We start from the raw sequence: 23,716 nt of genomic DNA on the forward strand, positions 1-23,716 counted from the left end.
ATTTTTTTTTTTTTTTTTTTTTTTTTGCGGTACGCGGGCCTCTCACTGCTATGGCCTCTCCCGTTGCGCAGCACAGGCTCCGGACGCGCAGCCTCAGCGGCCATGGCTCACGGGCCCAGCCGCTCCGCGGCATGTGGGATCCTCCCGGACCGGGGCACGAACCCGTGTCCCCTGCATCGGCAGGCGGACTCTCAACCACTGCGCCGCCAGGGAAGCCCTCCAATGGATTTTTAAACATTCACATGATTCATTTATTTGGGCTCAACTATCAGTTGATTACGCTCCAGGTGTTCCTTTCTAAGTCAGTTGAGAATGCATTTTCCGACAGCCATAGTGCTTATGTAGTAGTTTTAATTTTCTAGAATGACCCTCAAAGTCCTATTTAGCACCTCTGTACTTAATTACGGTATTAATAGTAGTACATAGCCGGGATGATAGCATTATTTCTGTGAGGAAGTCAATTCTGGGTTCCACTCAGTGCGGTCAGTTCACATCTCCCCACTCTCCAGTTTCCATACAGCCCACTCTGGTTCTGCTGCTTTATAGCCTCAGAAGCAGCGGTTAGCAGTGAGGTTTCTAGGGTTCTTGTGGCATCAGAGGGAGTCCTGGGCCATTAAAGAGGGTTCTGATGATCAAAGTGGCAGTAGGGAATCACACAGGCATCCCGAGAAGCAACAGGAGGGGCGAAGATCGCACTTGTCCTCAGCAGTGGAAGGAAATGGGAAGTAAAGGTGATGGGAAAGCAGGCAGCAGAGAAGACGCTAGAATCCCCGGTGATTCCAGCACAATAGGGAGAAGACATCCAGTTAGTAATGCTCTGTTGCCAACACTAGGGGACACCGTTGTCACTGAAGAGGTGCCCCTCACACGGACTTCAATAACCTTGGAGTTGTATAATGGGGAGGCTCTGTTTTCAGCAGGAAATTGGAGGAAGTGAACTCCTGAATGCGACACCCATGTCTAGGTAAGAGATGGTTATATGTCAGGCATTTGTAAGTCGAAAACGACCTTACAAACTTTTATTCATATGTTATAAAGTTCTCCATACATTAAAAAAGTATAAATTTAATAAACCAGGAGATATAGTAGGATTATATGGCTTCGTGCTTTTTCATAGACCAAGTTGTGTGACCTCAACTGATAGTTTCTCTCCAGAAGTGCATTTCGAACGCATCCTTCCGACAGCATTGTGGATGAATGCAGAGAAAGCTAAGAATGAATACAGGAAGGATAATTAGGAAGTGATTGAAACAATGCAGGTAAGAGATGTTCAGAGCCCGATCTTGTGCAGGAGATTGAGAACACTTAGGCTGTAAAATTGGACAGGCTTGAGAAATCTGACATGAAGGCAAGGAGGAAGAATAGCAAAGGGCGCTTACTGGTTCCTGATTGACTAAGCAGGTGCCAGTGAACGCTGATGAAGGAACAGTTTTGGGGGAACAATGGTGAGTTCACTATTAGACACATTGAGTTAGATGCACCCAGGGACTATACGTATGGAAAGATCCGGCAAGCCTGGATCAATGGGGAGTCCAGTGTTGGAGATAGTGATCCAGGTGTCACCGTCCTGCAAGTGACAAGTAAACCAGGAGAATGCAAGAAACTGGTGCTAAGAGCTTATAGAGGACACAGGTCCAGGAAAGAATCTTGCGGATCATCAGCATTTAATGGTCAGAGAGAGGAGAGATCCTGGCAAGAGTTTATATTCTGAAATCAAAATCTTTAACTGGGTTTAAAAGCACCTAAACCAACCTATCTGCTCCCTGGCTACTTAATACTGTTCAATGATGACTGTTAAGAGCACTTACAATGGGCTTCCCTGGGGGCACAGCGGTTGAGAGTCCGCCTGCCGATGCAGGGGACACGGGTTCGTGCCCCGGTCTGGGAGGATCCCACGTGCCGTGGAGCAGCTGGGCCCGTGAGCCATGGTTGCTGAGCCTGCGCGACCGGAAAATGTGCTCCGCAACGGGAGAGGCCACAAGAGTGAGAGGCCCGCGTACCGCAAAAAGAAAAAGAACACTTACAATGAACATAAAATAGGTGGCTTCTTCCTCCTTTAAACTCTTACTGAAATATATCATGTAATAATTTGCAAAGAATTTAACACTGGTTAAAACAGGATTAAATAAACAGTCTTTGGTGATCTTTTAGAGGAGACTTTTACAGGTTATAAATATGTGCGTTGACTTGAAAATTTTTATTACAGAACAATAAACTTATTTCTGCCAATTTCATATTGTTTTGGTTAGCCCTAATAACATCGTTAAGGTTTTCATATTTTAACATTGTCAATAATGATTATGTCATCATTTTCTAATTGGAAAATACATCTTAGTTTTTTCAGGAAGACATTAGAAGCAAATACGAAAAATATTAACAATGACTGTGTGATGGTAGTATATTGTTGTTATAATACATATTTAAATTTCAAAAGATTATATAGTTTAGAAAACTGTTTATTTTCCATATTTTCCAGCTGCAGCCTGCAGTGAGAACATGTGATTACAAAGTTCTTTTTATACATGTTGAGTGTGCCAGGATTTAAAATCTGACCTCACGATTTATTATGTAAGTCATTTTTTATGTAAAAGGCTACATTCATAAATAGAAAAGTCATTCTACAGTTTTATTTTCTAGTTTTATATTTTTGACCATAATAAAGAAGTATCAGTATTTCATTAGTGACTGAAGACCTGCCCTCATTTTTGTTTCAATATGTGTGATTCTAGGAGGTTTCAGTAGAGCTATGGTTTTTCAAGTTCTGATTCCTCCCACTCTAATAGCCATTGACACCACCATTACAGGCACCACTGCTGCCAACTGAAACGAAGGCATTGTAGCCAGAGGAAAAGCATCCTGTAAGCAGCCATTGCACGCCTGTGCCCCCAGACTAACTGGAGGCTGGCTGATGAGAGGTCCACAGTAACCGTTTTGTCAAGTTCTTCTCAAGGCAGCCTCTAGAGGGCAGAGAAATCACAAGCCCATGAGCAGTTCTGTGCAGCTACCCAGTATTCTGCATCCCTTCTTTAATAATGTTATGTGGTGTGCTTTTAAAATTTCATTTCAAATTGATTTGTTTTCATAATATATTTGACCAAATTTCAAAGTTATGAAAGAATATTCTTGTTCCCCAGAAACAACCAATACTACCCAACATCACCAATTCCTTATGTATCTTTTCAGAGACAGTGGTGGGGGGGTGTGCATCACCCTATCTTCTCCCTTATTTTTATACAAATGGTAGCAGCCATACACCTTATTCCATGTCTTGCTTTTTTCACTTAATATTGCCTTGGGTAAAATTCAATGCAAGGATATAGAGAGTTTTCTTGTTTATGGCTGCAAATTCTAGCTATGGGTGTGCCATAATTTTCCAACTAATAGTTCAGTGAAGGGCATTTAGTTGTTTCTGCAGTACTACTGAGCCTTGGATATGCATAATTTCATTTACACATTGAGTACATCTGTAGCTTAAAAACAGGGAATTGCTTCACATAATTACGGGGGCTGGCGAGTCTGGTATCTGTAAGATAGGCTAGCAGGCTGGAAACTCAGGCAACAGGTCATGTTGTAGTCTTGAGTCTGAGCTTCGTACAGCAGGCCAGCAGGCTGGGAACTCAGAAAGGATTTTTTTTTTTTTAATTTATACGGTTAATTCATTCATACCTTCGCTTTGAATTCAGCCAACGAATATTTAATATGTTCCATGCTCTGCACTAAGCATAGGGTACATAATGTGAGCAAACACCATTCTTGAGGTGTTTTCACATGCTTGTGACAAATCTGTCACATTTCTGGCAGCTGCCATATTTTTCCCTGCCGGAACCAAGGAGACAATTGCTTCCTCTCTCTTCATCCTCCCCCAAATTGTTTCCCACTGCCCTGCTCCTGCCTGCCAACCTGTTTTGAGTGGCTTAGGTGTATCTGTCCCCCTCCACCCCCATAACACACACGCACACACACACACACTTTCATAGATGGGCAGAGCTGCTGGCCAGAATCTCTGCCCAGGCTCTTCCACAAGCAGGAACACAGTCTGCGTAGATCTGAGCTTGTTGTAAGTGCACTTCTTCTCCATCTCTATCTGATACCCAGTGGTCGAGGACCACAGATTTTCCCCTGTGATCTCCATGAGGAGAGACCCAAGTGGGCCTCCTGGGAAGTGTCTGAAATGCTGGGGAAGCTGGAGGTCCACCTTGGGCTCTCTTTTTCCCCTTGGGGAAACCATAGACCAAGGTGGGGGGACCTCTTGGTGCAGTGCTGTGCTGGCCTAAGGGAGGGGCAACAAGCTCCAAGTGAAACTTCTCTTACCCTTCAAATTTGGTCCTTCTCCATCTCTGTGGTCCAGGGTGAGGCTTAAGCCTCACCTCCTGTCTCCACCCCAGGTTCTGGGATTTTCACAATGGTGTCTCGTCTATGGATAGTTGCTAGCTGGTCTTCCTTTGAAGGGGCTGAAGTCAGGAATGACCTATGGTGCCATCTTCATGACGTCACCCTCCAGAATGGATTTCTATTTCACCATCTTGGAGTAGAACTCCTTTTATTCTTTCTCTCTCTCTCTCTTTTTTTTTTTTTGCTCTTAAGGCCTTCAACTGATTGGATGGGCTGCACCCACATCACTGAGGGTCACCCCCTTTACTCCTTTAAAGTCAACTGATTGTAGATGTTAATCATGTCTATAAAATCCTTCACAGCAACATCTAGACTAGTGTTTGATCAGACAAATGGGCACCATAGCCTAGCCAAGTTAACACAAAAAATTTAACCGTCATATCTAGTTACTCTCCACAGAGGCTGTACCGATTTACTCTCTTACCTAGAACGTTTGAGAGGGGCATGCCCAAGGTAGCATTAGAGGATCATTATCAAAGCATTTTGAAAGAGGTTCTTGTTTGCCTCTGTAAACCATCTTATACTATTACACTAGTAATAGCAATAACTCCACTTGAATTATCTCTTACAATGTTTTGGAGGCTGTTCTTACTTTTGCTGGGGAAGGTGGGGAAAATGATATTGAACTGGATTTTTAAAAAATTCTCCTTAAAACTTTAAATTCCCTCTGTAAACAAAGTCTTTCCGAAGAAAATCTCTCTCCCCCCCGAGGACACTGCTTCCTCTGCAGGCTTCTCAAGAAGAGTGCTGAGAATCATCCTTGCTCTTGTTTGTCTCTTCCAGGTCATTGCTTCTCCTCCCCAAAACACCTACTCTTGAATCTCAAGTCACCAGGTTTTCAACCACTTCTCTACATTGCTAGTGTTCTCCACCAACTCCCAGATCACATTCCCTCATTTCTCTCTCTCTGTTTTTTTTTTTTTAGTTCCTGGATCACTGTTATTCTCTTCAACTGTATTTCTGTTCCAATGATTGTCTACTTGAGTATCTACACAGGTGAAGCTTTCACATTCTGCTCTGGTTGAACTGGATTTTTAAGGGTGAGTAAAGATCTAGGCAAACAAGGTGCGAAAGGGCTAAAATTCAGGTTTTGTGAATAGGGAACTACAGAGTGAGATTCAAATTAAGTTGGGGCAAGATCCCGGCCATATATAATTTTCTTTCTTTCCTCCCTCCCTCCCTCCCTTCCTTTCTTCCTTCCTTCCTTTCAACTGAAGTATAATCGACATACATTATGTTAGTTTGGGGTGTACAACATAACGATTTGACATTTGTATACATTGCAAAATAATTTATTTAGACTCTATGAGTATATGATGAAAGTCATGAATATTTTCATTGTAGGAGTAACAGGCTAAAATTTGTGTATGTAAAGATAACTTTGATTGTAATGTAGAAGATCAGTTGGAAAGAATTGTTGCTAGGGATTCTACCAGGCTAAAGAGGTGTGTCTCTTGGTGTCATATTATTTCTTAGATGATATTTTTGTTCATTGTGCCACATCCTGGATTTCAGAGGCCAAGGTAAATATATCCTGATTGGCAATGTCACCCCATCACCCGGGCTAGAGTTGTTCTCACTGGTGACATATCTCCAGGGTACCCAAAAGAAGTTAGGTACTTGGGATACCATAGCCTTATTGGTCCTGTCCTTTAAGCTGAGTAGGACAAGCCGGGGGGATTTTACTTTAAGTTCTCTGAAGATGGATGGGAGTAGAAAAATGTAATTTAGTGGATAAGTGTGTATTTTGGAGTCTGGAACCCAGGAAGTCTGGGTTCCAACCTAAGGTCTGTTTTGCAATTGGCTATGTGATCTACAGTGGCCACTTAATCCCTAAATGCCCTTTCCCTTACATAAAATGTAGCAATGAAAATTAAAATAGTACCTTTGCCACACAGAGTTATCATCCAAAGTACACACAGGGCAGTGCCTAGCACATACTAAATCTTAATAAATGTTAGCTATTGTTGTATTTGTTTATATTACTTTGTAGCAAGCTAACTCTTTGGGAAAAGTCCTTTATTTAGTGTTTCAAACTCCCGTTTGCAAAGCAGGAGTAAAGAAATAACATTAGTAGGTTAGAGACATATAGAATATAATGTTGCAATTAAATAATCATAAAATCACATTTATATTAGCTTTGTTGCTTTTTAACTTTATCATATGGAGTAAGGGTATTACTTGATAAAATATTTATTTGTGTCAATATGTGTGTTGTGTGTGTGTGTACTGGATCATCATGTAAAATGTATTTTTACTCTAGCTCACAATAAAAAAAATATACATATATATATATATATGTATATATATTTTTTTGTGGTACGTGGGCCTCTCACTGCCGTGGCCTCTCCCGTTGTGGAGCACAAGCTCCGGACGCGCAGGCTCAGCGGCCATGGCCCACGGGCCCAGCCGCTCCGCGGCATGTGGTATCCTCCCAGACCGGGGCACGAACCCGCGTCCCCTGCATCGGCAGGCGGACCCTCAACCACTGCGCCACCAGGGAAGCCCACAACAGATATATTTTTAACAGTTTGAAAAGAAGCAGTGAGGCTAGAGCCCTGAGGCACTGTCAAGACCTGAGACTCCCAAATGTTGCAATTGTTCTACCCTAGGTAGAGGAAAATTCAAAACACCTAAGCTTCTACCATGTTCCTGTAGGACCTTCCTGGGATCCTTGGTCGGTAAGAGAATGCAAAGGGGAGATCCTTAGCTTATTTACTATCTGCCCTTCTAGACACGCCTGGATTCCCAAGATCCAACGGAGGTCCAAGTTGCACTATTAAAACAAAAACAAAAACAGAAGCACAAAATGAAAAAAAGCCCTATATAATATATCCTTCACTCTAGCCAGTGTTTGCCTCTTTTCTTCTGGGTCCCTGGGAAGCCTGAGAACTGCCTGAAAGGGTGGTCAACCTCCTGGTATATAAATGGGTGGGAAGTAGCACCAGGCTACTGTGAAAGGGCACCAGAAACCTGGTATCTATTGAGAACTATTGAGAAGTTAATGCCACCAGGAGGCCTGTGGCATGGTAGAAATTCCATACTATAATAAAGTGTGAATAATGGATAAGACTTTCTAGAAAATTGTCTTGTGGCCCAAAAATAATGTAGGAGGCTGAGAAGAAAATTTCCATTCTCTCCTTTTAGCACTTTGACCCTTTCTGCTGCTGCATGCCCCTGTTTATTCAACTTGGCCATATAAAGATGGAAAAAAAGATTTGGGGGAAGAGTATAAAAATTAAGAATTTAAATAAATAAGTCTAATAGATATTATGACAATAAATGAAAATTTAAAATAGATTTAAAAACTGAAAGCCTAACAGGTAAAAGATAAAAGGTAGAACTAGAAAGATAAATTTTTTTTTTTTTTTTGGTCACGGGCCTCTCACTGTTGTGGCCTCTCCCGTTGCGGAGTGCAGGCTCAGCGGCCATGGCTCACGGGCCCAGCCACTCCGTGGCATGTGGGATCTTCCTGGACTGGGGCACGAACCCGTGTCCCCTGCATCGGCAGGCGGACTCTCAACCACTGCGCCACCAGGGAAGCCCCAGAAAGATAAATTTTAAGATGAAAGCACAGCCTGTGAGATCATAAAGTTAAAAAAGTAAGGAAACCAAGGTTAAGAACAGGAAAAAAGAAAAGAAATACAGGACAAGAATTTTTTTTTTTTTTACCATAGTAAGTCAGTGCAATTTATTATTGTAGTTAGAAGCACAGCCTACCATGTTTTCATAAAACAGAGTACCAGTGAAGTACGAGAAAACAGTTCACAGAGATGATAGCCCTTTAGCCTTTTGTGACTTCAGAACTTAAAAAGACAAAAGCCAACTAGGACTTCTATTTGACATTCAGATGGTTACTTGCTCAACACTAACTGAGTTAGGAGATAGCTAAACATCTCATTCTTATTTACTTATGGTGTTCTCAGAAAGTTCCTATTTGGACGTGGACAGTTCTCAACCTGGCAGCACATCGGAGTTTTATCTAAGAAGCTTTAAAAAATTACCAAATGCCCAGGCCAATTAAATCTGGAGGGTAGAGCCCAGAACATTAGTCTTTATGTTTTCTCAGGTGATTCCAACTTGCAGCCAGGCTGCACACCACTGATGTATCCCTTTCAGAAAGCCGTTGCATGAAAGCCATATCGTATCTAAATAGTACTGTTTATTCTAAATTTCACCAGGAAAATGGACTTTTAGAAGACACAGCTGCGCTTCTTCTAAAGGCGCAGCTTCCTGTTTCAGAAGCGCTGGTCCTTGGAGGTTATCTGGAGCGCTGCTTGAAGAGGACGGGGTCCTAGTCTTGGCAGAGGAGGCAGAGTTTCAGGCTCCGGCAGAAACGAAGAATGTCCAGACGCCCGTGAGCACCAGGATGATGTATGCCGACACCAGCTTTAATCCATAACGAGGATTTATGAAGCTCAGGGCTGACACCAGCAGATGGGGGAGAAGAACTACAAGAAGGGTGTACCACTTTTTCTTCTCACAGGCGTCCAAACGCACAGTGCCCCAGAACACATGCAGCAGTATGATCACCAGTGTCATGAAAGCTGAATTTAGGAAGCACTGGGGAGGGTCTCCGTGAATGCCCACGGTGCCCGGCCCCAAAGAGTCAGACAGGGTATTTACAAAGGAAAATACTCCACTCATGATTCCAAAGCCCAAACCAGAAACATAAGCTATTAATCACATAGAGGGTGCCGTCTCACCTGGGTTTATACTCTTCAAGCCCACACGGGCTTTAAAAAAAAAAGGTTTATAATATGCAATATGGCACATTTCTTGGATAAGGACTGAGGCTAACACTCCAAAGATCAGCAGATATTTCTGTATTGGTCCATCTTAGGACAAGAATTTTTGGTTGGTAAGATTTTGTGTTTGTTTTTTTTTAATTAAAGCATTTTCTAGAGTTGTTTTATTCCTTTCAAACTAACCGTTTTAAAACAAAAGCTTTAATTGTGTGTGTGTGTGTGTGTGTGTGTGTGTACATGAGTGTGAGTGTATAAAACAAAAGAAAGACACGGGGAATGAGCGCTACCAGCTCCCTCCTCTGGCTTCTGGCTAAAGTCAGAGTTACTCCTTCCGACAAAGCCCAGACACAAGTGGGGACATCTCACTCTGATTCAGTTTCTGAGGAAACCCCGAAAAGGTGCAACACATTTACAAACCACTGCTCAGATATGGAAGCAAATGTAGGCTTCTCAAATATTCAGTCATGAACTTAACGGAAAGCGGGCAGGGGGACACATGCATGTCAGTTCACTGATTTCAGTCCTTTTCAATTCAAATAGTCTCTTTCAACTCCATCTTCAAATTTCTTCTTCTCTCCCCATCTCCAAGATGGCATCTATGGGGTTGGGTTGGGGGAGCTTTAAGGGTTCTCATGGTGACAAGGAATTGAGGGATTTCTTATACACATAGGAGAGGAACAGTCCTTCTGAGCCCTCTCTGGTTCCTGCTCTGGGGTTTGGTGTCCTCTGAAGCGTTAGTGACTGGTAATACCTGGCGGTGTTTGGTATTGTGATGGTGTCCACAGCCAAAATCCACCATTTGCCCATCAGTTTTGAAATGCTTGACATTTCTCTATCCTGGGCCTCAGAAACTCCACTGGTCATCTCAGCGTTTATTTGCGACTTCCTAGGGCACACACTAGTGTCTGGGTGCACTGCAGCCTCCACTCAGGCATGGGCAACCAGGCGTGGTATTTCAGGTTCATCTACCTGTTCTCTTCCTGTCACATATGATACAACCTCTTCTTGGAGGCTCTCAGATTTCCCAGGTTCTATATGGTGAAGGAAGCAACTAGCTCCAAGTTTCCCTCATATTTGTCTAGATACATCTACTTCTTTGTTCCCTCTGGAATTTGGTCTGGAGCAAGTTGCCAGAACACATACATCTTTTGCTCCCCTTTTCTCCTTTCCCTTTCTACCTTCTCTGGGAATGAAAAGTATAGTCTTTAACCTTCCTTTTCGCATGGCAGGGATCCCCCTTACAGCATAGCCTTGCTTCTCCCTATCCCTGGCTTAATGGTAAAGTGGGCAAAGTCTGAATCTTGATGTACTAACTGAAACTTAAAGAATTTAGAAAACAATTTCTCTTCCAATAAACCTCATCTTAGTAATCTCTTGCTAGGGACTCAAAAAAAGGTACTTTGGTCATCAAAAGCCCAACATATAGCTCTATCTTCCGGGAAGCCGTTGATTATGAGGGTCCACAGGGAGGTTAGAACTGATTTCCCCCATAAGCAGTGCCTTCCCACAGGCAGGAATGGAGAGGAGCAGAGTGGAAGGTCACACCCACCCTCTTGGCCATTCACCTCTATCTAGGAGGATTCTGCCTGTATAGCTGTGCTCTCCTGACTTGGAAGTTAGGGCTGCCTCTCAGTGGTTTTGCAAGGCTGATTCTACAAGCACCACCCTTCCAGCTCTGCGGAGGCCACGGGGTTAGGTGCAGTACGATGCTGGTCCCCACAGGGATATATGGAGATGTGAGTGTGAGGCAACTTCCGAACAGTTTGAAATAATTCCTTGAGATTTCTGATGTGGGCTAATCATAAGACATTAAGTCAACACAGCATCTTCTCATTGCTTCCTTCTTACAAATAGGTCCTGTCTTATTTCCATCTAGGTCAGAGTTTCTCAGTCTCAGCACTATTAACATTTTAGGTCATATGGTTCTTTTCTGTGAGGGGCTGTCCTGTGCGTTGTAAGATATTAAGCAGCATCTCTGGCATCCATCCACTGTTTGCCAATATCAGTTCTTACCAGTTGTGACGACCAGAAATGTCTGCAGACATTGCTGAATGTGCCCTGGGGAAGCAAAGCAGCCCTGTTGAGAAACACTAATTTAAACCTTGGTCTTATTTTGATGTCGTTGCGATGTTTTAATTGTGTGCTTTTAAAAAATATAGAAATATTTTACTTACTTCTGATTCCTGAAGTAGTAAAACTCATCATAAAATATATTCCACATAAGTTTTAACATTTTTACAGTTTCATCCATGCGTGGCTTTCCCCCCCCATTTGTAGCCATACAAATGTTTAAATAGTTTTCTTTATAAAAATGTCATTTGCCATTCTGTTTTGAATTTTTCTTTTTTACTTAGTAATACTTGTGTTTCTTATTTTTGACTTGTCTGTTCATATCCTTTGACTTTTTTATGTTGAGGTGTTATATTTTTCTTCTTAACTTGTAAAATATATGTGTGTGTGGCTAAAGAATATCAAGTTTTGCTTGTTATGTATGTTTCAAATGTTTCCCAGAATTTAATTTATGTTTTTCTCATATACAGAAATTTTAATTTTAATATAATCAAATTCATCGATATTTTCCTTATTGTTTTAACTTTTTGGGGGTCATGTTTAGGAAAACCTTTCTGATCCCAAGATTATAAAAATATTCACCTATATTTTCCTCTATCTCCATTTTAGTTTGTTTAAATTTTTTTGATTATTATTTTATTCTCCTTTAAATTTTTCTTCATTTCTGTAAATTTTTTGTCTTCTGCTTCTTCTAGATCATTTTTTATTAAATTAAGATAATTAATTTATTTATTAAATTATTTTACATCTCTGAGCTTTTGCAGTTTCTGCTTTGTAGTGTTTCTTCATAGAGGCACTTCTCTAAGTTTAAAAATTCATGTTAAATGTTTGCTCACAAATTTCAAGTGCTTCATCGTCATAGTTTTCTGACAAGTGCACTCAGCTATTATTAAGTTTTGTTGTTGTTTTTCACAATTTTTTTCCTGTATTAGCTTTGTGTCAATGCTGTGCCCATCCTTCACCCAATAAAAATGGGCTATTTTAGGGCTTGCCTGGTGGCACAGTGGTTAAGAATCGCCTGCCAATGCAGGGGACACGCGTTTGAGCCCTGGTCCGGGAGGATGCCACATGCCGCAGAGCAACTGAGCCTGTGCGCCACAACTACTGAGCCTGTGCTCTAGAGCCCATGAGCCACAACTACCGAAGCCCGCGCGCCTAGAGCCCGTGCTCCACAACGGGAGAAGCCACTGCAATGAGAAGCCCTTGCACCGCAAGGAAGAGTAGCCTCCGCTTGCTGCAGCTAGAGAAAGCCCGCGCACAGCACCGAAGACCCAACGCAGCCAAAAATAAATAAATAAATAAAATTTATTACAAAACAAACAAAACAACGATAAAAAAGGGTTATTTTATGACTCATCAGTAAATGATTTGAGTTTTCCTAGAAGAGAAGTTCCTGGGGGGTAGAGATTGGGCAGAAAGATCAGGCTAGTTGAAGGACTTCTTTGCAGCCTCAGAGAGAGTCCACCTCCTGTAGAGGGGGCCTGTGTGCCCCCATTTGCTGTGCAGCCAGCCCTACCCCCTTTCCTTCTTTGGATGAGACATGGTTCAGGGAGACTCAGCTGCCCCCTTACCTCATCCTCCCCCCTTCTCAACCCATTTCCTCCGCTTGTTGATGCAAACAAGGGACATAGGTTTTGCCTCTAAGAGGGGCTCCCCATTTTCAAGAAATGTGTTTTTGCTACGCCCTGTAGCATTCTCCATGCTCTCTTCCCCCACACAGGCATGAGCTCTGGCTGATCTCTGCTGATTTTGGCAGAGCTTACATGTTTTCGAGTCTGCATAGTACATCGGACTCCTGGTTTTGCTGAAAATGGAGTTTGTGGAATTTTATTCATTCTCCTTTTTGCTTTTATGTGACTTCCACAAAGTGAACAGGGAAAAATCCTAGCTTAGGTAGCCATGTTTATCCTGGAAGTCCTGATTTTAGTTTCTGGCAATTTTGAAAAGCTGTTATTCAGTCTAGTAGTTGTTAGTACTACTTCCAGATTTTGGAGGGAGCAGTATGTCATCTGCAAATAAAGATAATTTTTTTTTTAATCAGAGTTTTTTCTTTGGAGTATAGTTGCTTTACAATGTTGTATTAGTTTCTGCTGTACTGCAAATAATTTTTGTCACTGCCTCTTCAATGTTTATAGCACTTAATTCTTTACCTTGGTCTGTTGTTTGGCCAAAACATTTTGGAAAATATTGAGCACTATTGGTGATAATTTCCTTCTTTTTCTTATTCCTCACTATAAAAAGAATGCCTTGGGATTTCACCATTAAGTGCATGTTATGTATTAGATGCTTTGTTAGCTTCATGTTTGACCTTATTCTGTGTTCCAGCTCTCTCCCCTCCACACCCATGATAGAGGCACTCATCCATCATGGCACTCGTTCCTGCTGAGCCTGATGGGACTTCATATGTGACACAAAATCTGTTTGCCATCCTTGTTCTAAACAATAAGGCATTTGCATTTCATTTGAAGTAGGTCACCTGACTAAGACAAGGTTCATGCTTCTAGAAGAAATAACAGTTGGCGAGAAGACTATTACAGCCAATCCCAACACGTATTTTCTTCTTCATTAGCGTAGAGTTGGCATCATGACAGTAGACAAAATCACACTGGGCAGTGATTGTTATAAAGAGAGAAGTAAGTATTAAAGCTTGGGAGAAAATAAGTAAGCATGAGTTGTGCCAACCTAAAGACTAGCATTTATCTCCAGCAAATATTGGGGCCTCTATGCCCAGAGGTTTCTTAGAAGCCCTTCCTCCTTGCCCTTCTGCCTCAGTTCCTGATGCCTACCTCCCATGGTGGGCTATGTCCTCTGTCAGTCCTGTAGGTCTGAACTCTCGCCTGCCTGAGCACACGCTCTGTTACCTGGCAGCTTCGACTGCCACCCCTGAGACTAGCTGGTGACCAGTCGTCAGCATCATTATTATTCTTGGCACGATATCAGAATGGACCTAGAGGGAAATTTTCCTCAAAAGAGATAACACATTCGTTATTTTCTTTCATCTCCTGTTTATGCTGATTTAGGGGTAGAAACACATATTTGTTGTTTAAGTGTTTTATTTTGGTAAGTGTACATTTGCTCATGTAATATGGATCTGGAAATGAGTCTGGAAATAACTTCTGAAGCTATCTGATCTCTAACCCTTTGATTTCCATGGAAGACTACTGTTAAATCAACTAGCACATAAGCTCATGGACCTATTTTTACCAACTCTGATGGCTTATTAAAAGCAAGAGCATGATGTTTTAAGCCTCAGTCAAAACAGAGAAAATAAGATTTAGGTTGTTTTCCCTGTTTTTGGAGGAGGTCATTGAGAGGACATGACCTTCATTGACCGGCAAACTGGACCTGGGCAATCAGAGGCCCCTCCCCCCCCATGTTTGGAATGAGTGTTCAGCCCACTGTTCCCACAGAGGTAGCTGTTCCGAGGGCACAAATGTGAGAGAGGAAGGTGCTGTTGAGACCATGTGGATGGTATATGTTGGATGTCATTGTGGATGTGTGATGACTTGCGGTCCTCCAAGGAATCTCTCTCAACGGCAGAGAGCTCAAGGAGATGCTCTGGAGGCAGCTCAGTTTCCGCCATCCCCTCCGGGCATTCATTTGGGATGGGGCATTTATCTCTCCTATGTTGCCTAAGAGCCTAGGTTCATGGTGTCTCTCTACTTCCTCTCCTTCCCCAGTGGTAACCCCTCTCTGACCCTGTTTATGGCAGTGCAGCCCATAGAGTCAGATCAGGTGCGGAGCTAATCATTATGTTACTGTGAGGAAATTTTAGGGTATGAACTAGGTGGCTGAGGTTAATTACAGGCTGAGTATCTCATTACTCAGTTCAACAACAGTACTGAGCATAAAACATTCTTTCAGGCATTCCCTGTCATCGCTCTCATTACTAGTCCCAAAGCCAATTTCTAGACCATTTTGATTGTTTTACCCAGTTCTGAGTTCTCTCTGAGACCCCTAGATTCCTGGAGACTTGGGACTTTTTGAACTCTGGGTCACAGGTCAGCCCCTTCAGCCTCCTAGTTGACTGGTGGTTAAGAGAGCCGTGAGTTAAGAGTGGTAACTGGTTAGTTAGCCATACTTTTGATGAAACATTTTCAGAAGCTTCTGTCTGAATTCCTCTCTCTCTCTGTGTCTTGTATTATTCCCACCACCTTTCACTCACAGCACTGATGAGTTGAATGAGCATTGAAATTGGAACCAGAAGACTTGAGGTTGGGTCCTAGGTTTGCCATTTGCTAGCAGTTGTGCCTGGGAAATTTCTTTAAGTCTCTGAGCCTCAGTTTTCTCATTGACAAAATGGAGAAACTTTTGCCTTTCTTATTTTACAGGGTTGTTGTGAGGTCAGATTAGCATAATGAAGGCCACAGTCGTGTAGTTTGATATTTCGCCATAGGAGGCTGTGATTCCATTAAAAAGACAGTCCTAAACATGACAGAGATTTGGCTAAGAAATGAAACACTACTGAGAGTCAAGTGAATTGCCTGTGATCAATGGTTCCTATATCTGAGTGACTTAGAATTAGTGGGGTCAGAAAAACAGTATTTTTATAAGAGCGCCATAGGATTTCCAGGTAAAACACACAACGCATGGCACATGGGACATCCTCATACTAAAAAGTTGGTCATTGTTTATCTGAATCTCAATTTAACTGGGAATCTTGTATTTTACTTGCTAAAGCTGGTGATCCTACATGGGTAATTCTCACGAGCGAGCTGCTTTTGAAACTACTGACCCACATCCTGCGTAGGGCTTGATTGAAAGCGAGGGAAATGAGCTGACTGCCTCTATGGAGGATTTCAGATGCTCCCAGGAGATCATGGTCTTTTCTCATGAGAATAAAAAATCCTGCCTTACCACCTCCTCTAGGCTTGACATTTTATTCTTAGAATTGAGTACATTGCAAATGTCCGAGGGAAGGGGAGAAACTTCAGGTTTCTGAAGTTTCCATTATTTACATTTTACCATAGTTAAACGACCTAAAAATAATTTTTGAGAGTAAGTGAAGAATATGAGGCCCTGAATCTCTCTGGAAAGGGGAGGATGGTGGCCTGATTTTAGTCCCAGAGCCAGGATGTAGGAAAGGCTAAAGACACACATTGCCTAATCCCCAGGCCTGCCCTGGATCTGACTTGTTCTCAGTTACAGTGAAGCCCAGCCTCGTAGGTGGCCTGTGTGACCTCTCTCTGTTCAGGTGGAAGGGAAGTGGCAGGAATGGCCTTGGGGGAGCAGTAACTTAAGCATTGTAGTGCCAGTGGGAAGATCCTGACAGCGGACAGCAAAACAGCTGAGGTTTTCTTCTTGCTCTAGTTCAGTGTTGTCCAATAGAACTTTCTGCAATGAGGAGAATGTTCTGCACTGTCCATTACTGTAGGCACAAGCCACAGGTCACTCCTGAACACTGGAAATGTTGCTAGTGTCACCGAAGAACTGGATTTTAAATTTTATTTAATTAAAATTGAAATAGTTGTAGGTGGCTAGTAGCAACCATATTGGACATGTGGTTTATGGGCCAATATCAGTCTACACTAGAGTCACTCCTTGGCCGGCAACTTGTGGGCTGTGTAGACACAGTTTGCACAGTTAGAAAAACAAACTAACCTGATTTAGTTGCCAACATTTAATAATTAGAACATTTCCGATGAAAAACTTAATTTCTGGCTTCTTTGGAAAATATCAGGATATCTGAAAACACCAAGCCAACAGTCCTTTAAGGCACCAATTAACTTGAGCTTATCAGTGTTATTTTGTTTTGCTTTGTTTTATTTTACACCCCACCTGTTTTCCTCTTTTATTTTATCTGCCTGGCTGCCACAAGAATTTGATTTGGGGGTCCCTGTTTGAGAAACAACATTTCAGTTTCACTTTTATGAAAACGAGTTAATTAAACGTCTAATTTTGAGGTGTCTTTTACAAATATCAATTAGAAGCTGCCTCTCTCAGACTGACTAAAAAAGGGGTCCACGTACAGGAAAGCAGTAGCTTCAAGCTCCGTCAGAGCAGAATTGCAAACTGGATTCATCATTTTTTAAGTGGACAACTTTGCGACAGTCCTTTTGCCTCTCAGAAACTCAGTTTCTCCCTCTATGACATGAAGCCAATAGTGGTAGCTACCTCATAGTGTTCTTATGAGGTTTTTCTGCAGTGAGGTGTATAAAGCACTTAATATCCATGATCAGTAATAAGCTTAAAATTTAGAAAGTAACATTTTCATTTGAGTTATAATTTTTATACTTAGATAACATCAATTTTGGAAGAAGCTGGTGAGGACTAAACAGTGCTTGGAAAAAAATGCACTTTTTTGTTAATAAATGAAAAAATACAGTGCTGCAGCCTACACAGGGGAAATAAAATGTTCTTTTCATACGTTTCCTGGGTTAAACTCATTGTCATAATCTAATATATCCCACAAGAAAATAACTGTATTTTGAGCCTGTCAAGATAAAATTGGCTTATTAACACACTTTTCCTTGCTTAGTGGCATTGTTAATTTGGAATTTGAAAGGAACCAAAAAATAGAAAAAGAAATCAAATTCAGGTGGAATTCAACATCACCAAAAGCTCTTAAACATGGGACAATGAATATAAATGTAAGCACAACAAAGGAATTTAGGAAGGAAGAAGTGAAAATGGTCTTCCTGAAAGGTACTATGTGAGGAAAGCAAAAGGAAAGAACACGTATCAGTAGAGGAGCAAAAAACAATGACAACTGCAAACTTTTGCAGAAATCCAGTGGTAAATAAGAAAAAGACTGTATGTTTTAGACTAGTGTCTACACCATCAGGAGAAGCGATGGCCAGCGGAACTTGTCAGACTTTTAAGGTTACTGATGTTTGGGAAATGGCAGGAATCTAAACTTAAGTGACTATAATCCTCTTAGGATATTTGGCTATTAAAAGTTACTTAGGAAACAAACATTTGAGAATGAGCTGAATGCAGGGCGGTGAGAACAACCAGTCAGGGCTCTGTTCTCAAAGAGTTATCATCAAGTTGGGAGAGGTAGGAGAGAACAGAGGCTAGTATATGGGAGATAGATGATGACTGGTGAATTCAGAGGGGCATTGCATAGTCTTTATTTTCTAATAATCCCATGTCTTTCATTTTGAAATGGGGTTTGAATGATGATAGATGAATAAGAGTTTACCAGGTGGACAATGGGAGAAAGTGATTCCAAGCATAGAGACCAGCATGTTCAAAGGCTCAGAGACTTAAAATACTGAATAAAAGATGGAGAAAATTTTATTCTCCATAATATGGTGCACAGAGAAGGTTGGTGGGATGGCTTACATTACTAGCAAAATCGTGTGTAGGGATTTTGGGATTTTGGAAAGGAGAGGGGACCATGAAGGGAAAACTGAGCATGATGTTGAAATTGTGTGGTATGTGATGTAGTTTTTCCTCTGTGCTACCCCCAATCTAGTAATCCTAGTAGGCTTAAGAGATGCTTGATGTTTGGGAATTATTTGTGGATACCAGTCTTGGGAAAGAGCCAAGGTCATGGGACCAGGGGCAAGAGGACAGACACAAAGAACCACCAAGACCACTGCTGACGTTATGTCATTCTTGTACAAATTTTACGAAGACACCTATTTGGGACTGGGTGGTGGCTTTGTGCAAAAACGAGGCATTTGCGGCCCCACAGCAGGTGCACAGCTTTGAGGGCAAATTGTCAATGTTTTGCAGCTCCCACTCATCTCCCTGGTTGCACACCCTTCTGCAGTGCACAGCCTGCTCAACCCTATGTGGCAACCCCCATCATGAGAAAGTATGCATGGGGGAGGGTTTTTGACCGTCACAGGTCATGGAAGTGGGGTTTAGGCCAAGATCACCTAATCCCTGAAGGATTCGGAGATTATATCACACGTGCATGTGTACAGTTTGTTCAGGGAACTCTGAGCAGGTTAGTATTTTTGGAAACTATGTTTTTAAAGGACTGTATTTGTTTCTTGGGGCTGCCGTGACACGTTACCAAACCTGGATGGTTTAAAACAACAAAAATTAATTCTGTCACAGCTCTGGAGGCCAGAAATCCAGAAGTCTGAAATCAAGGTATCAGCAGGGTTGATTTCCCTGATGGCTCTAAGGGAGTTTTCATTCCATGTCTCTCTCCTGGCTCTGGTGGCTACGGGCAATCCTTGGCAATCCTCAGTTTATAGACGCCATTCAGTGTGTGCCTCTGTCTTCACATTGTCTGTTCCTCTGTTATAAGGACACTTATCATTGGATTTAGGGCTATGCCTATTACATTTCCAAAGACCTTTTAGCACATTAGGTCACAATCACAAGTCCTGAGTGGACATATCTTTTGGGGGCCACCATTCAACATACTACAAGGGGAGTCATGGGAAGCCATTAGGCCAGCAAACAGGCAGGAATCTCCCATCTGATATTGTGTGATCATCGCATTGCTTATTTATACAGTAAGTCCCCTACATATGAACGGGTACCTTTCCGAGAGCACGTTCGTTAAGTCCAATCTGTTCGTTAAGTCCAGCAAAGTTAGCCTAGGTACCCAACTAACACAATCAGCTATGTAGTACTGTCTGTAATAGGTTTATAATACTTTTCACACAAATAATACATAAAAACAAACACAAAAAATAAAGAAAACATTTTAAATCTTACAGCACAGTACCTTGAAAAGTACAGTAGTACAATACAACAGCTGGCATCCAGGGGCACGTTTGCATCTTTGAAGTTCTCAACTAGAAGGTTCATATGTAGGGGACTTACTGTATCAGCTTATGTCTCACTGATATTAAAATATTTGTCACTTACTTGATGTTTATTTCAGCCTAGGCAGTCTTTCTTCATTTTATACTGTGTGGCTTGGTTTTACCCTGACAAGGCAATTGTTTCAATCAGAAAAACATAGTTTATATTTATGCATTTCTTATTTCTGAAAGAGGAAATGTCTCTGAGTTGTCGCTGGGTAGTCTTTGAGTTTAAGCCTGAATTTTCTATTGCCTAGATCTTGTTTTAAATTGTTGGTATCCTAGAGACATCATTTCCCTACTTATTAGTCTTTGTGGATTGATTTCCATTGAAGTATTAAAACTTTCCCACAATTGATGAATTCTCTTTGGCCCTCTGTGTTTCAGAATACTCATAGTCACATGAGCATTCTGAAACACAGAGGCCCATGGGTTTTAAAATTTTAAATTTAAAAATTCCATTTTTCTGAAATGGGTTTAATTGCAAAACAAAATAAATTCCTCTCTCATGGAATTAAAGAATGTTAGAGGCAAAAGGTGCTTGTAGATTAATCTAATCTAGCTCACACATTTTACAGACAAAGAAACTGATGCAAGAGAGCTTGGCTTGTCAAAGATAACACAGCCAGAGGGTGAAAGAGAACCCATTTACTTTTACTGCTTACATTTGTAACAGTTGTGAAAATTGAATGCATATGTAGATGCTCTAATGAAATGAAAACTAATTTGAAACAGGTATTTCTATTTCATAAGGATGCATCTAGAATAACCCACCTGGTCTCATGTTTTTTCAGTCACTTAATTCCAAAACCTGAAGATGTTCTCTCTCCTATATTACATCACTATTTAGCATCTTTCTAATTAAATATATCAGTTGAATTAATGAATGCTTTGCTTTCTTGACATTATTTTCTCTCCTTCTGACAATATCTTCCAGTATCTTCTGTTGAACTCCCCTTTATTTGTCCTAGCTTCCTTCAGCTCTTTATTTTCTCCTAAAATCTACCTAATCTTTTACTATTTTTCCTTCCATGGAATAAATGGGAAGGTCAGAGGCCAGGGGTAGGGGGAAACACGGAGGAAAGATGGAAGGGAATAAAGGGAGGGAGAGAGAAATAAGATTCTTCCTAACTTTCTGCTTCTTCTGTTTTCAGATGTCAATATTCTTACAATGTTATGAATTTAAAAAATGGAGCTAAATGTCCACCAACAAGAAAGTTGTTAACTAAGTGGTTCTCAAATTTTGGTCTGTATTAGAATCTCCTCTGAACACTCTTAAAAATATGGATGTTTGAGCCAAACACTAGATCTTCTGAATCTAAATATGTATAGGCTTGGACACTGGCAGCAGGACAATCACCAAACTTCACAGGTGATCCTAATGTAAACTGCAATTTGTTAATTAATACATTAAATTACTTCATGATACAGTCATGCAGAAGAATACTATGCAGCCATCAAAAAAGATAATGTAGATCTATATGAATTGACAGTGATAAGTGTCCATAATATGGGAGTGAAAAGGTCATGTTAAAGAATAATACATTTAAGATGATTTCATTTATTTTTGTAATATATATCCTATGTGTAATATTTGCAATATATAGTATATTATGTAATATGTATGTATATAAGTATAATATCTAAACAAATATAGAGCCAGTGTTCTATGGTGGTGTTAAGAGACTTCTACTCTTTGTTCAATATATTTCTGTTTTCCAATTTTTATAATGAGTCTATTATGATCCATGGATAACTGGGGGAGAATATCAAAATAAGAAACTGCCTAGAAGCTCCTGTCCTTAAATGACAACGTCAGGGAGGCTTCTGCAAAGGGTTAAGTTAATTAATACCATTTAAATAATTTGCTACTGTGAAAAATGTTTTATTCATCTCTTTTCCGGCTTACTCTTTTCAAATATTCTAAATCACAGATAGCACATGTTTAACTTATACTGTAGATTAACCCTTTCATCTAGAACAGGGAAGAATACAAAATTCTCTGCCCATCTTACTCATTGTGGTAAAAGCAAAAACTCTTAATGAGGTCAGGTGATCAGCTTCTATGAGTGAGTAAACAATAAAATGGTCATCTTTCAAGGCAGATACACTGGGTCACAGGCACTAGTGAAGTATTTTACCATGTACTAACACTATAGTATCTTGGAACATTAGTGAATATTTTATTGAAGAGGGAGAAACAGATTCTGTTTTCCTAGGTGGCATTGAATGTTTGTTTTTTTTTTTTTTGCGGTACGCGGGCCTCTCACTGTTGTGGCCTCTCCCATTGCGGAGCACAGGCCCCGGATGCGCAGGCTCAGCGGCCATGGCTCACGGGCCCAGCCGCCCCGCGGCATGTGGGATCTTCCCGGACCGGGGCATGAATCCGTATCCCCTGCATGGGCAGGCGGACTGTCAACCACTGCGCCACCAGGGAAGCCCCATTGAATGTTTAAAAAATTTTTTTTAATAAATCAATTGATCATTTCTCATAGATAGAGGTATAGTTAATCATTTTGGGTGCCTGAGTAAAAAGTTTAGGAAAAGTTGACTTACATATTTTTATTTGCAAAGTAAATAGCTTCCCAGACACTTTTCTGTGTTGCCACTCCTATGAAGAGAGAAAAAGTATGGACTAGTAGTGCCTATTTATGTTTCTCTGTGCTGTTTCCTCCTGCCTTTTATCCATCTCCCCTACACACACCAGGGCCACATGAATAAAATGTCTCTTCAAGATGGAAGTTCATAAATAAGCGACTCTCGCGATTTACTCATGTTACATGGTTAGTATTTCTCACGGAGCAGTCAGTGAGCACCTCTTACTGAGTTAGTACAGTTCTCAGAGTTATCTTTATGGTACTGCTATTGTTTCTGATTTGTTCTGTTTAAGCACTTTCAGCTCAGGGATATTAAGCCAAAGACAGGCTTGAGTATATTGTTATTGGTTATTAACATTAATATTTTCTAAAAAACAAAGTCAATTATAGGAATATGGAAATATGGAGGTTTCTTAAAAGTTATATAAGGTTCCTGATAGTAAATGTTTTATGTATATGATATATATATAATAATATAATAGATGTATAGTATGGATGTATATATACACATACAACACATTTATACACACCATACATATGTATATTTATTCCCTCTGTGAATAGTGTTACATTTTTCTTTTACAGGGTATGAAACTTAAAATATCTAATATTTATTGAGCGCTTACTATGTTCTAGGTATGTTGTCTCATTTAACCATCATAAATGTCTAAATATAATTTTCAAGAAGCTAAAGACATGATTATCATTCCAATATAATACGAACACATGCTAAAAGATTTATTAACTCATTAATGAGAGAGTCAGCGAGATAATAAAGCTGTTCAAGGAGTATATTGAAGAACTGGGTATTTATAGGCATTTAAGAGGAATGTTAGAATAAGATTGATCAATAGGGCAATTTAAAAACCAAAAAAACCTTTGGGGCCATCTTTTCTACCCAACAGAAATTACTTGTGGTTCCGCTGTACCGACCTTCAAGTTAGCACTTATCTCCAAAGTGTCTAAGATCTTTTTTTTGTTTGTTTGTTTACAATGACAGATAACTTATTATTCAACAAAAACTGAGGCATAAGGACTCAAGTAAAGAAATTAACAGAAAATCTTTTACGAGGGACCTTGAAGACAGAGCCCAACTAAAACAAAATTAATGCATTACCATATACTACAATAGGGATTGAAAAAACAAAGTTTTCCATTTCACAAGGAGTCTAAGATCTTAATTCATGTACAAATC

General features: G+C 40.7%; 1 pseudogene; it reads right to left on the reverse strand.

The window, feature by feature from the left end:
* Positions 1–8,653: 8,653 nt before the first annotated feature.
* LOC114892702 lies at positions 8,654–14,793 on the reverse strand (annotated as a pseudogene).
* Between the last annotated feature and the right edge of the window lie 8,923 nt (positions 14,794–23,716).

This window comes from Monodon monoceros, unplaced genomic scaffold (assembly GCF_005190385.1).
Source record: "Monodon monoceros isolate NGI ecotype Baffin Bay Population unplaced genomic scaffold, NGI_Narwhal_1 Super_Scaffold_1, whole genome shotgun sequence".
In the NCBI taxonomy this organism is placed as follows: Eukaryota; Metazoa; Chordata; class Mammalia; order Artiodactyla; family Monodontidae; genus Monodon; species Monodon monoceros.